Source organism: Sceloporus occidentalis, unplaced genomic scaffold (genome assembly GCF_023333645.1).
Source record: "Sceloporus occidentalis isolate IW3139 unplaced genomic scaffold, rSceOcc1.0.p SCAF_41, whole genome shotgun sequence".
Lineage (NCBI taxonomy): Eukaryota > Metazoa > Chordata > Lepidosauria > Squamata > Phrynosomatidae > Sceloporus > Sceloporus occidentalis.
In genome coordinates this window covers 3932943-3947451 of record NW_028317021.1, presented here as the reverse complement: position 1 = coordinate 3947451, position 14509 = coordinate 3932943, and the positions used below count along the sequence as shown (strand labels likewise).

At 41.7% G+C, this 14509-nt stretch overlaps 1 protein-coding gene across 2 annotated transcripts in view; it reads left to right on the top strand.

The window, feature by feature from the left end:
• LOC149289985 (septin-2) overlaps positions 1-13528 on the top strand; it is a 69334-nt gene extending 55806 nt beyond the window's left edge. For both annotated transcript variants that reach the window (XM_089489728.1, XM_089489730.1), the window contains one exon: positions 12656-13528. The gene's annotated coding sequence lies outside the window, so the exon portion shown is untranslated. The remainder of the gene's footprint in view (positions 1-12655) is intronic.
• The last annotated feature ends 981 nt before the right edge of the window (positions 13529-14509 follow it).

Sequence of the window (14509 nt, the reverse complement as noted above, 5' to 3'; positions counted from 1 at the left end):
CATAGGTCTAAATAGTATAGCAGTTCGCATTCGGAAAAAGACTTGAAAGGAATCAACACAGGCCTTGTTAACCTCCTTAGGTGGCCTATTTTTCAGCATAAAGAATCCTCTTCTCAAAGTTGTTTTGTCTCTTTGACTACCACAGTCTCGTAACAGAAAGTTTAAAAGTAAACATATATTTTCCAAAGTTTTGGAATTGTAGAGTTCTTCTAATCTCTGAATAAGGATCTGAAAAACCCTTTCCTTGAAATCAAAAGCTATTTAGAACTTCTTATTAGAAGTTTATTCTGGAAGAAAGATTTCATCCCTTGTCTCCCCCTTGTGTTGGGGTGGGGATCACCTCTATTATTATCCCCAGATTAATCCCTAGAGTTCAACTGGTGGCTCAAACTGATGGTTGCACACTGTGACCTTTGGAAGAGCCAGAGATTTCCCATGTTAGGGACTGAAAACAGCTGAACAGACTTGAAAAGTTTTGTGGCTCTTTAAAGAGGATACCATGGTTGATAGTATCAAAATCCACTGAGAGGTCCAGCAGAACCAACTGGACACACTCCCCCCATCTTGTTCTCTGATGAGGTTGTCCATCAAGATGTCCAAAATGGCCTGAAACCAGATTGATATGGATCAGTATAGTCTGTTTCACTTACAAATATCTGTAGCTGGGAGGCAACCATATGTTCTGTTACCTTGCCCAAAAATGGAATATTGGACACAGGCTGAAAGTTATCCATTATAGAGGGATTCAGGGATGGCTTTTTCAACAAAGGCCTCACAACTGCCTCCTTTATGCATGTTGGAACCCTGCCTTGTTGTAAGGAGGAATTTACTAACACACTGTCTGCCAATCTGTTTCCGAGTTACGTTTTTCGGGTCCTTGTTATGACAGATAATCATAATACAGTGGACCCTTGTTATACACTGGGGTTTGGTTCCAAGACCCCTCGTGGATAACAAAATCCGTGTATGCTCAAGTCCCATTAAATATAATGACATAGCAAAATGGTGTTCCTTATAAAAAATGGAAAATCAAGATTTGATATTTGAAATTTATACTTTTTTGAACATTTCAAACCGTGTATGCTTGAATCCGTGTATAAAAAATCAGTGTATAAGAAGGGCCGACTGTAATACCTTGTGTAATGATGTAGAGGTTTTCTCTCTTTGTGCTGCTGTTACCCCTTATTTAGAACTATCACCACAAATAATTGATTATCCAAAATTTATAAAAAAATAAAATTGGCATACTGGGGGGAGAAAACTTAATTGAGTATTCCCGCATTGTTAAAAGTGTTTTAATATACATTTCATAATTGCACACACTCAAGAGGCAAGATATAGTCAGATAAATGTTGCAGAGAGGCACCTGCTCTGAATATTTCCCTAGGTAAAACATCAAAAAAACCTTGATGGGACAGGGGCTGAATGGCAGCAGTGTTCAAATATGCAAAAAAAATATTCAATGATTAGACAGGTGGAACGAAGAATGTCTGGTTATTGCTGAAAGTGTATGTGTGTTATGTGTATTGTTGCATGCTCCAGAAACAAAAGTACCTAAGGATTGCCTCGCTCTCAACACTCTTTGCATGTTGAGAGCACACCTTTCTCTTGTTGACTGGGAGTAACCTTATGATGTGCGTGCGTCTGTGTCTTCATGTCTCCTGTCAACCTTTGGTGAGCCCATGAAATTTTCATAGGGTTTTCTTAGGGAAGGAATACTCAAGAAGTGGTTTTGCCAGTTCCTGCCTCTAAAAGAGAGTCTACAGCACCTGGTATTCGTTGGAGGTCTCCCATCCAAGCATTAACCAGAAGTGACCCTGTTCAGATTCTGAGATCAGTCTGGATCTGGTGCCTTTAGGATACTGAGGCATCCTTATTATACATGAGGGGACAGTGTGGTGTAGTGGTTTGAGTGTTGGACTAGGACTCTGGAGACCAGGGTTCAAATCCCTGGTTGGCCGTGGAATCCCATTGGGTGACCTTGGGCAACTCAGAGGAAAGCAAAGGCAAACCTCCTCTGTACAGATCTTCTCAAGAAAACCCCGTGATAGGTTTGCCTTAGGGAAACCATAAGTCGGAAACAACTTGCAGGCACACAACAACAATGCTGCATGAAACTATTTCCTCATCAGTAGCCATGTTAGGTATGCGCAGGAAGATGGTCAGTGTTATTTCACTTTCTGCATGAATTGGCACAATGCATACCTCACCTTAGCTCATTTTTTAAACCTTTGCTGCTGCTGCGCGATCAGGGCTGTGTCCTGGAATATTGTAAATTTGAATACAATGCTCTGCTAATGATACCGGATTCCCACAGGTGTCACCTTATTATACTGCATATCGCAGCTCATTGGCAATGTACCTGCTTTACATGTGGCATGGCCAGCTGAAAAGGCATCTTGGGTAGTCAGGCTGAAAAGGGCACTGGACTGAGGTGGCAGAGTGTTGGTACCTTGAGGGCAGGACTTTGGGGCAGAAGTCCAAGAACCCTTCCGACAGAATGACAAGGGCCTTAGGGTTGTCATGAGCTGGAAATGACTTGAAGGCACACAACAACAATTTTGCTTACATTCAGTAAATATGCACAAATAGCATGTTATTGTTGTAGTATAACTTAAGTCTCATAGATAACTTGATAAGGCAGGCAGCTCTCAACATTCATGGAAACCTGCTGGGTGACTTTGGGTGCGTCACAGACTCTCAGCTCCAGAAAACCCATGATAGGTTTGCCTGAGGGAAACAAGTTGATAGCACACAGCAAGTAAAATAAATTAAAGATTAGCTAAAATTAATAAATGTAGTTGAATTCATTAAAATCACCTTCATAATTATCAAAGTAAATCTCACCAGCCATCCTTCATTATCATTACATTTATTTTTATATGTCAGTGAAACTTAACTGTACCTAAATTGACATTATTATGAAACTGACTATGATATTGACTATGAAGGTGCTATTGCTATTGCTATTCAACAATCAGGAAATAAATTGACTGGGCCATGGGCAGTTGTGTTAACAATTGTGTTAACATACTGTAGTGCGTTTAGCATTTTGCCTTGGAATTTTAATGGCAAAACACAGTGGTTGCAATCCGACATCTCCTCACTTTAGTATAATTATCGATATGCAGAGATAAGAGGTATTGTGTGACGCATATAAATGACTTGGTCCCACTGCGCAGTGCACAGCGTGCAGTTTATAAATGCATCATGTAGAGTGGTGCTGTCTGTGCAACTTTGTTTCTGCCACTCTCAGGAGAATACATCTGTTGCACTGTGGTAAATAATTCACCATGTATGCATTGTGCAAGTTATGCATATGTCACTAACAGAATGTCAACCAGTGTCAATTTTTTTTACCAAATAGAAGTTCCGTAAGGCACTAGCATTTCCTATGCTCCCCATTTCGAGAACTACTCCATACAAAACATCTAATATCTTTGTAAAGAGAAGGATGCATTCAGGACAATAAAGTCCAGAGTCTAAAATAACCTAATTACATACTTTTTGTAGAGAACCACAGTGTGTATAGAGAGTACTGGGCTGAATGGATCAGTTATCTGTCTCAATGTAAGACAGATAGGGAAATTAGAACACAAAGGGTTAATGTCTCAAGTTAATCCTTAATAAGCTAGACAGTCTAATTCAATTGTATTTAGGTTAGAAGGGGGAATTAACTATTAAGTATGTGTTAAATTGGTGTTTATGTTAAAAACCTATGCTAAAACCTTTAGAGAATGAAGCTGAAAAATGCCATCTGTGATTTTTTTTACTCCCCTCCCACTTTGTCCCTGCCTTGAGCTTCAGAGAAAAAGAAGCAGCTGCATGAATTTCTGAAAATCACATTTCTCATCCACACCATCGGAAACCCTCTTTCTTCACCCCTTCTAAGCTTATCTCCTTACCCTGTTTACTTTTATTGATTTCCAGGAAAAAAAATTGCAGGGTTAAAGAGCCTCAGAATTTAGTTTCCTGGAACAGATGAGGAGTGGGATATCTGATGTAGACACAGGAAGACTACTGGATATACTCATGTATACGTCTAGAAATTTAAGTCAAAAAATTGACCCCAAAAACGTGAGTCGACTTATCCACGGGTCAATGTAAGCACTGTATCTTAACTCTTATTTAAAAGAAGGAACCATCCCCTGGTGAAAAGCAAGAGTATAATCTGTCCTGGAAGCATTTACCCTCTGTATTCTCTCATCCACCCAGCCTTAAGACAAAGCACATTGAGTTATGTCTGCTGGAATTTTGCAGGTTCTCTGACATTGTTTTACTTTGCTTCATCCTTTAGATCCTTTGCTATATGCCCCTAAATTTTACCCTCAACTTATCCATGGGTCATAGCAACATCCATAATTTTGGCCCCAAGACATGCCCTCGACTTATACATGAAATCGACTTACAGTCAAGTATATACGGTAAATGGATGCAAAGAAGATCATTTCCTTTCTAGCAGTCCTTCCGATTAGATTGTTCAAAACATTTTTGCATTGGCATCAACTCATCATAGTCTAATCATGAACAAAAATAAGCAAAGATTCTTCCAGGCATTTGTGTTTGCCTCGGTAGGACTTTCTGGACCTAAACATAATGATCCCCCGACCCTGAGAGGCTAACAAAAAACACCAAGTTGTGTTGCAAAAATCCAAATGAACTAGCCTTAAGTAAAGAGCCAGCTGGGAAGTGTGACATTTCTTGGCTCATTGGCATGGGCTCTTATTCAATGGATTTATAGCTAAGTTAGTAACTTGATTCAGGAATGACGTTGCTGCTGAAATGCTAACTGAAGTCAATCAATTAAGTGAGAAAATAATTTTTAAAGTTAAAAATTAATTGCCCTCTTTATTTGAAAATTTCTAACTTAATTGATAACTTTATTGAGTTTAATTAGTTCTTCTCATTGATGAGCCATATGTACTCACTGTGTCCTTTCCCAGATGTCTGCAGTGAGCTGAAAGGGAAGTAGCTGTATATACTGATGGGTCAAGTTACAATATACTGCTTATTTAATTTATTTATACTCTTCAGCTTGAAAGGCTTCCAGGATGCCTTACAAGATCAGCAAAACCAAGACAGCTCCTGCCTCTGGGCTTACGGTCAAGAAAAGGGAATGAGGAGGGCAGAGGAACAAAACAAACTGGGGCACCAGTTCTTACCATTGCACAACTGTTCTTATAGTGACCAGTTGGAATGGAAACAGTTTAGCTGGTCTTTCTAGATGAGCCAATGGAGTGGGCCTTGTTCCACCATCTCTCCTGGGCTTCTGCCAGGTGATCTGGGAGGAAGGCGCTTGATGGAGCTAAACAAAGTTTGCAAGCTGGAAACTAAAATAGCAGGAATGGAGGGTGAGCAGACCACAAAACTTCAGTATGCATTTACATTTGACAGATCCTTCTCTGAATAAACATTCAATGCCTTTCTTTTTATCTTCTCGACAACCCCAACTTTTCTTTATGGAGGAGAGAAGGTTAGCAAGTACAGATTCTCCTCTGATAGCGGCAGCATGGTAGGAGAAATAGTGCCTGTCTGATGCAGCTCACATTTTTATGCTCTTCTAGGAATGCATTAAGCTGCCATATACTGTGTCAGAATCCTGTCCCATCTAGTCCAGTATTGTCAACTCTGACTGGCAGCAGTTCCCCCAGGTTTCAGGCAGGATTCTTTCCGATCTCCCTAGAGATCTCTGTGATTTAATTAGTATTCATTAGTATTCTTCCATCCAAGTTCTAATCAGGCTGGATCCTGCTTAGCTTCCAGAATCAGTCAGGGTCTGCTTTTACATTACACAGTGATAGCCCTGTGATTCCACTTTAACGGTCATGGTTCCATCATATGAAATCTTGGGATTTTCAGTTTAGGAAGAGGTACAGTGGGCCCTTCCAATATGCGGGGCATCCGTTTTGGACCCCCTGCGTATGTGAAAATCCTATAGATTTCTATGGCGGCATGCTCCTGTGCATGGCAGCACATGTGCACCTGCAGCGCCCGTGCCATTTTGTCCACCGGGGCTTGCCGTCCGTGTGAGCTCAAGTCCACAGATGGCAAGTCTGCGTATGGTGCAGGCAGGCTGTATTTCAGCTTCTCAGCCAGAGTACAGGTTGGTTGCTTCACCAACTTGCAATCAGAATTCCACAGAATACACCTAGAATAGTGAAAATGGAATCATAGAGCCGTCACTGTATAGCATGAAAAGGCCCAAGATTAGGAGAGTTCAGGGTAGTTTGGTGGTCCTCCGCATCAGAGCTCAGCATCAATCTTGTCCCTGCTCAACCTAGGATCCAACTGCCTACTGATCAATTTCTGTCTCTTTTCCCACTCTGCATGCCTAACCTTTCTTTGGCAGTAGACTCCAGTAACACATGCTAGGCATTTGGTTTTGAAGTTGGCATAAATTGAACCATATACATATTACAGCTCATGAACTGTGCCTGTGTTGCAGAAATAGTTACTGTAAGGTGATGGGGTATTGGTTCTGTTTATTTTCTTTGGGAAATGAGAATGAGCAACAGAAATATGTATCTCCACCCCCCGCCCTGCCATCCATCCATCATCATCATCATCATGTTTATTTATATCCTGCCTTCCTCCCAGTACAGGGACTCAAGGCGGCTTACAAATCTAAACCCTTAGAGAAAATAGCAAAAAAACCAGTCTCATTTCCACGCTGTCCCTTGCAAAATTAGGATTGCCTTTGTTTTCTGTTCAGTTAACTTGAGACAGGAGTTCTAGTCTGTGGCTTTCAAGATGTTATCTGACTACAGATCCCATCATTTAGGACCATTGGCTGGAGCTGAAGAGGCTTCCAACAATAGCTGAAAGCTATTGGTTCCTCCCTCCCTTACTGAAAATAATATCTGGGATGGTTTGGGGGCATAACTAGTAATTACAATTGTCAGGAAACCATAGTTAACTCATCTTAACACTTAACTTCACTCCTAAATAATGATAGAAGAGTATTTCTTTTACGGGGGAGGAATCTTGAGCTACCTTTATGCAATGTTCCCGCTTATCATAACAACCTGTGGCTTATCTTGCTTTAAAAACCATTAGTCATGCTCCTGACAAGCACATTTTTACAAAGGCCTGAAAAACAAACCCACTCCCAGCAATCGTGGATACACAGGATTTTAAAAAGGAAAATATGTGCAGCGGTGCTGTAGCAACCAGGCTTTCATCATGGTCTAATGCCAAAGTGATATGATGAGAGAAGGCATCTGGGGAAGATTGCATTGTGCCTGCAGCTTCTTCGGGCTGCTGGAATGTGAAGCTTAGACAGCATTTTCCTCCCTTTGGAGGATCCACCTTGGCGTGGCCTGAGAGATGTTTTGCTCAACTGCAGCAGGATGAGGTTGCTCCACCGCTTCAGCGGTCAACCTGGTAGCTTCGTTGCGCCTGCAGAAAATGAGTTTGGATTTGCCTTGTTCAGGTTGGCTAGCTCCCTTGAAACTTGTTCCGCTCATTGGCAAAGCTGGCAACAGTGACAAGCACTGATCCTTCATGGTTCATGGATATCTAAAGATCTGTTCACTCCCCCCCCCCTTTTTTTTTTTTTTCTTTTTAAAAAGAGAAGTTCTTCTGGGTGTTGCGTGGCTGTTTTGGCATGCAAATTATATTTGTATGACAAGGATCTTTCTTAAATGAGGTCATGGCATTTTGCCATAGGGTGGGAGCATCCTTTTCCTTAGTTCATTAGATCCATTGGCTCCTTTCTTTTCCTCTGGGGAGGTAATCTAGAACTAGTCTGGAGAAGAGAAGGTTAAGAGATGATATGATAGCCCTGTTTAAATACTTGAAGGGATGTCATATTGAGGAGGGAGCTAGCTTGTTTTCTGCTGCTCCAGAGAACAGGACCCGGAGCAATGGGTGCAAACTACAGGAAAAGAGATTCCACCTCAACATTAGGAGGAATGTCCTGACAGTAAGGGCTGTTCGACAGAGGAACACTCTTCCTCGGAGTGTAGTGGAATCTCCTTCCTTAGAGGTCTTTAAACAGAGGCTGGATGGCCATCTGTCGGGGATGCTTTGACTGAGAGTTCCTGCATGGCAGGGGGTTGGATTGGATGGCCCTTGTGGTCTCTTGCAACTCTATGATTCTCTGATTCTAGGGAACCTGAGGCTCTCCAGATGTTCTTGGACTCCAGTTCCCTTCAGCTCTGTCCAGCCTAGCTAATGGTGATAATAGTAGATCCTCAGCATCTGCAGGGATTAAGCTAAGCCAAGCCTATGCTAAGGACAGATGTCAGACTGTTGTTGTAATGCTCTCAACAGCCCTGCGAGGTAGGCCTGGTTGAAAGTTAGGGAGTCTTTCACTTGACCAAGGCAGCACTATGAGCTTTATGGATGTGGGCTTCTCCTAGCACACTAGCCATATATATTTATTGATAAGATTTATATCCTACCTTTCACCCCAAGCAATTCAAAACAGGTTACAACAAGCATTTATCAAAACTGTAAAAGTATAAAAAGCGGTAAGATACTTAAAGCAACAAAGCTTTAAGGGGGAAAAGGAACAATATACAGTGGACCCTTGTTATCCGCCGGGGTTTGGTTCCAAGATCCCCGTGGATAACAAAATCCGTGGATGCTCAAGTCCCATTAAATATAATGACAAAGCAAAATGGAAAAATCAAGGTTTGATATTTGAAATTTATACTTTTTAAAAACATTTTCAAACCGTGGATGCTTGAATCCATGTATAAAAAATATCTGTGTATAAGAAGGGCCAACTGTATGTCAAAGAATCTCAGACAGCATTAAACATCCAAGAGAAAGGGACTGTCTTGGCTGGGTGTCTAAAAGAGAATAGAGATGGCAGACATTTGTAGTTTGGGGGCTACCAGAGTGTAGGGCCTGTCAGCACCAGCCATACATCTGACCTCAGAAGATGGGAGCAAATCCCCAAAAAAACGCTGATGGACAAATCAGTGTTTTGGGGGGATTTGCCCCCATCTTCTGAGGTCAGATGTGTGGCTGGTGTTGTTCTCTAGACTTGTGGTATGTGCACGTGGTATATCAGCAGCCCAAGCAGTTATGTTCTTAAAAGCCTTGCATTGCGGGTGAGAAAAGGTGCTGTGTAATTTTAAAAATACAATAACTATTTAATATTGTGCTTGAAAGAGGATTTAGGGTTTACTTTTGTATTAAGCTTTTAATCCCCGAGGTAGAAACTAACACAAAGCTCTCATTCTGAGCAGAGCAAAACTAGGCATTGTCTCATGACTTGTGATCCATTTTTGATTTGTCCTCATTTAGCTGATATTTTAGATGCATGTAAACATGGGGCATGTGGTGGTTTGCTGTCGCCGGCAACCCTTTTCATACTGGCCCAAGGAAAAGATGTGTACGGATCTTATTTGGGTACATTTTGAAGAAAACTAACCTGATCCATGCCTCCTGATCGAATATGCATGTCAAACCACATTTATTTTTCAGATTTCACATTTCACATTTCACTGCAACGTCTTGCAGTGTCTTTGAAAGACACTGAAACATGTATACAATTAGATATTTTACACTGAGACACATGAAATGCATACTTTACACTAATGTACATAGAAATATGGGTATTTTATACTAGGGTATGTAGACTTTGCTTTAGCCCTCTGTGTCAGCCCATTGTTTAATGACCCCTCTTATCTGCTGTTCTACAGATGAAGCCGCGCCTCGAACTGTAGATTCAAATATTGCCTCTGGAAGTGACAGTCCCACATATTCTGGCATTTGCCTGTGTTCTTACCTGGAGCGTTCAGCAGTCTTTCCAACCCAGCTGGATAAACAGACAGGGAATGAGAAATGGCTTATTGCTAGAAGTCTGCAAGAAGCAATGTACCCTTGAAGTTATAAAATGGCTCAGTGGGTCTGGATCAAAACATAGCGGCTGTAATCCCTTTGGCGCATTTGAAGGGACATAGTCCGTTTTCTTGATCTTCCTATAATTTTGACATGGCTTTAGTGAAGAGGTCCAAGGGGAGATCTGTTACCTTGTTAGAAAAGCAGATATGAAAGAAATTTGGACTCCTGTGGGTGCCTTTGATGGGCCGGCCATTAGTTAGCCATGTGTTTACTGATTACTAGTTATTATGGTGATTTTGATGTTTAATTTGTGTTTAGTGATGTCTGTTACCTGCCTTGGGTGCTGTTTGTTATTAATGGAAAATCGGGATACAAATTCAATAATTAAAATTCAGGCTCGACAACAGCAGCATACTCAGATGCCTGGACCTGTAAACACCGTCACAGTTTCCCAACCCTGGCCCAAAGCTTCAACTGTTTCGGGACCAACTTAGGTGACTGTTACCCATCGCAATCTGCCTACAGTTTGACCTCCTCTTTGGTTTTGTCCCTGCCATTGCCAAGCCAATGCTGGCAGAAGCCCAGCTCCTGTTCCCTAGCCCAAGTACACAATCCAGTTGAACTCAAGGCACAGAATTCATTCCTGCAGGTTACTGCTGATTTGTTTTTTCTTACTCCGAATTCAGTTAGGCATCCTACTGGAGAAGCAGAAGTGTCAGCCCACAACTGGTCACTAGTTTCTACTCTTCAACTTCCATATCTTTCTGTGAACCACAGGAGGGCTGCTGAATGAAATGTTCTCCATTTGTGCTATGGTTGGCATGGTTGTATTTTTGAAAGTTTGTTTTGTGTGATGACAATGGGGAACAAGGAAGAAGGATTTCCTACCCAGAAAGTCAACTTGGACCAGTCATACTCTCTCAGCATGGATGGCTGTGAGGATAAAGGGGAATAAGAGTCATGTATTCCATCTTGCACTCATTGGAGGCAAAATTAGAGGTTTAATATAACAAATAATAAAGACCCCTTTAAAAAGTGGCAGCCACTGAGAGAAAACGTGATATTGTAGCTCTGCTATCTCTGTAAGTGTATATGGTAATGCTGCCTCTCTTTTTCAAGTAAGACAACATTTCTGGGGGAAACACAGTCCTAATTATACGCTTCTTTCAGTTCTTTGGTCCAGGCAATGGACGCCTGGCCTGATTCCTTTGCCAATATCTCAGGAATTGGATTCCTCTTGCCTCCCTCACCCCGCCTTTGCCCTGTTTTTTCAATCTGGACAGAGCGCCTGGCCTAGCAGAATTGGCACTTTCTCAAAGAAAGTGGAAGAACAACATGCCTGTTGCTGGACTGAGTTTGTGCCTAATAAAATCCAGTCTGCCCTGGAGCACATTGAAGTCGCATTTTCTCAATTTTACTTTGCTTCCCATGAACTCGCAGAGTAGGCTCTTCCACGCCGGGTTGTTTCTGTTTTGTTTGAGGGATTTGCAATGCTCAGATGTAGAGAGGGATGGATTAGCAGTCATCCTATATAAGCTGCAAGGTAGCATCCAAACCAAACAGGTATCTTGCAGAAGAATGGTGTGATCTGAGAATCTTCTGAAGTTGGGAGCTGTGGTCTGCTTCTAAATTTTTCAAAGATAGTGAGTTGGTGGAGGGTTGACTATAGGGTTGTAAGTTAGGTATTGCTTTCTCAGCTCTGGAAAGAAATGTGTGGCATTGCTGAGAGCAGGTGTACCTCATCTAACTAAGGGGTCATTCATACATTGTTTTTATTTTTAGCGAGATGATGCCAATAATCTCATGCATTCCAGATTTGTTATTCATATTATGGAACTGCATCTATGCACATCTCTGTGAGTTCAGTTGTTCACACGTGTCAGCACTCGAATAAAGATGGAGTCGATGATACGAATGTATTTGAAGCACATTCAAAGCATGCAGAGTTTTATCCTGGGTCTATTTGCATCGGTTATTCACACAGCGGAGAATACGAATCTTTTAGAAAAACCCGGGAAAAAACTCAACATAGATTATCCTCGGTTGGGGGGGGGGTTGGCAGCCCCCTCCCCAAAAAAACTTAATCAGATGCATTCGAAATGTATGTGAACAACAAAGGTTCAACCCAGAGTCTACCTGGATCATTTTCGCTGTCTAAATAAACCCCTAAGAGTTCCCGGTTTGCATCTCACCCCTGCCATGAACTCCCCTGATGGTTTGCTTTCAGCCCCACTTTGCCCTTCTTCAATATGGCAAAGCTGTAGTAAGTAAGAAAAATAAATAAAATCTTACATACAGGGTTACTAAGCTAGAGGAACAAATATGCCTAAACCCTACTTAGTTTCGAGTAGAGTAGACCCACTGAATTAATGGGATGTATTGATGTATTGACTCACCATTTCCATTAACTGATTAAATCGGTCTTTTCTAGCTAGAACTAACCAATAGGGTTCAGGTTTTAGGCTGACTTGATCAAGACAGCCTCCTGTTTCTTCCAGTCCAGAAAGAGCTTGGAAAAATGCTCTTTTTTGGGAGGCTGCACTTCCTAGTGGCTGACTGGGGAATTCTGGGAGTTGTAGTCCAAAAAAGGAACTTTCCCTAACAGTGGTACCATTGACACACTGAGTGCAGGCAATGCCAGCAAACCTTGTTGTGTGTACACCATTCACATTCATTATGTGAGCACATCTGTCCAGTCCATGAATCCAAAATGTGAGAAAGTATTATATTTCAGTGTTTGGTAGTGAGGGCTCTGGGACTGTTTTTTGTTTTGTTTTGTTTTTTGTGGGGAAAGAAGGAGTAATAAGTCCATCTGCCGGCCTTCTAAACTCTTTCATTTCTCCCCTCTTTCTTGCAGTGGTTACCCAGTGCTTTTAAAAATGGATCAGTGCTTTATACGAATCGGAACGATGACACTAGTGAACATGAACGAGTCGTGCATTGACGCATGGCTGGATGCTACGAGACGCAGCTGAAAGTCTTGAAGATCATGTTGGAAAACAGCCTCCTTTCCCCTCAATGTATAGCTCTCCTTAATCATGTTGCTTGTATCCTCCTCCTTCCTTGTGGTAATGTTGTGCTCATGTTTATAATGTGGGACCTGTGTTCCATTCTCTTTTTTAAATCCCAAAGCTAATATGCCACCCGATATGTACTACTAGGCTATGGAAGTAGTTTGGTGAACCATGTTTGTCCCCACCTAGGATAATCCTCGATACTTTTGTATCTTTTCTTACTAAAAGACGTGGTGACCTGTTTGCCGCAAATGTGTATTATTTGCGCCATATCCATGCTACCATTTGTTTAAACATGGCAGAAATACTGCATAGCTTGTTGCTAGTTTATAGCATTCCTCTCTCATAGTTTGTCTCTCAGCTATGCTTTAGCTCCCCGGGGTAGACTTCTCTCTGGTGCTTTTCATTTTTGAAAAAGAAAAATGGTACTGAACATTAAATCTCCAGCAGATTGGTGATGGGAGAGGATCGGACATCCTTTTACCCACGATGCCTTAAAATCATGAAAATGGTCTTACATGCCAAATAATCTCAGAGGCCTCCTGTGTGTTCTGCCTTGAATTTTCAGGCGTTAAGTTGGGAACACTTTCTGTTGGAGCTGGGTCTTGTTTTGTTTCCCTATTGAGAAAACAACGGTATGTACGCCAAACATTTTATATGTACGATGGCACTAACTTTCCTGTAGTTTTGTAATAAATGGAATAGACATGAGAAAACAGGGTGTAACTTTTGTCCTTACTGTGTGAACAGCCTCTGCATGTACAGGAGCGACTTACTATAGGATATGAGTTGGGGAACATGAGAGGGTGGCATTCTTTTTAAAGCAATCCATGGTTTCTTTTACACGCAAAGCTGTACACACACCCCTCCAATGATTTAAACCAGGGGATTTCCTATTATTATTATTATCATTATCATCATCATCATCATCATCATCATCATCAAGAAAGGATAGCTTTTTGTGGATTTTTCGGGCCATGTGGCCATGTTCTAGAAGAGTGGCCACATAACCCAAAAAATCCACACAAAACTATGGATGCCGACCATGAAGCCTTCGACTTCACATTAAGAAAGGACTTCAGAAGTCCTGGAATCTCATTATGTGGTCAATACGGAACATAGCCAAAGCATCTTTTTACAGCTATCCAAGCTTTGCTTAAAAACATCCCCTAAGGAATAGCCCACCACCTCCCAAGGTAGTAAGTGCTATTGTCAAATAGTCTTACTACAACGGAGTTCCTCTTCAATTTGAAATCTTCTCAGCAGTTTCCACCCATTGGTTCTAGTCCTTTGTCCTAGAGCAACAGAGTACCAGTTTTCAAAAATATAGCTGTCTTAGTCTGTAGAATCAGTACATAGGGATCTTGCAGCACCTTTGAGACTCGCTGAAAGATGTTGGCAGCATGAGCTTTCGTAGACTTTAGTCTACTTCCTCAGATGCATTTGGGAAGTAGACCTTAGTCTATGAAAGCTCATGCTGCCACCTTCTTTTTTTCTGTTAGTCTCAAAGGTGCTACAAGATCTCTTTACATACTGAGGGCTGCATATGAAGAAAACAATAATGGCTCATTTTAACCAGGATGGGGCAATGTGTGGGTCTAATGCTGCTCCCATTATCCTTCAACATTGGTTATCCTGGCTTGGGTTGATGGCAGTTGCAGTCTAACAACATCCAGAGGGCCACAAGTGGTCCATCC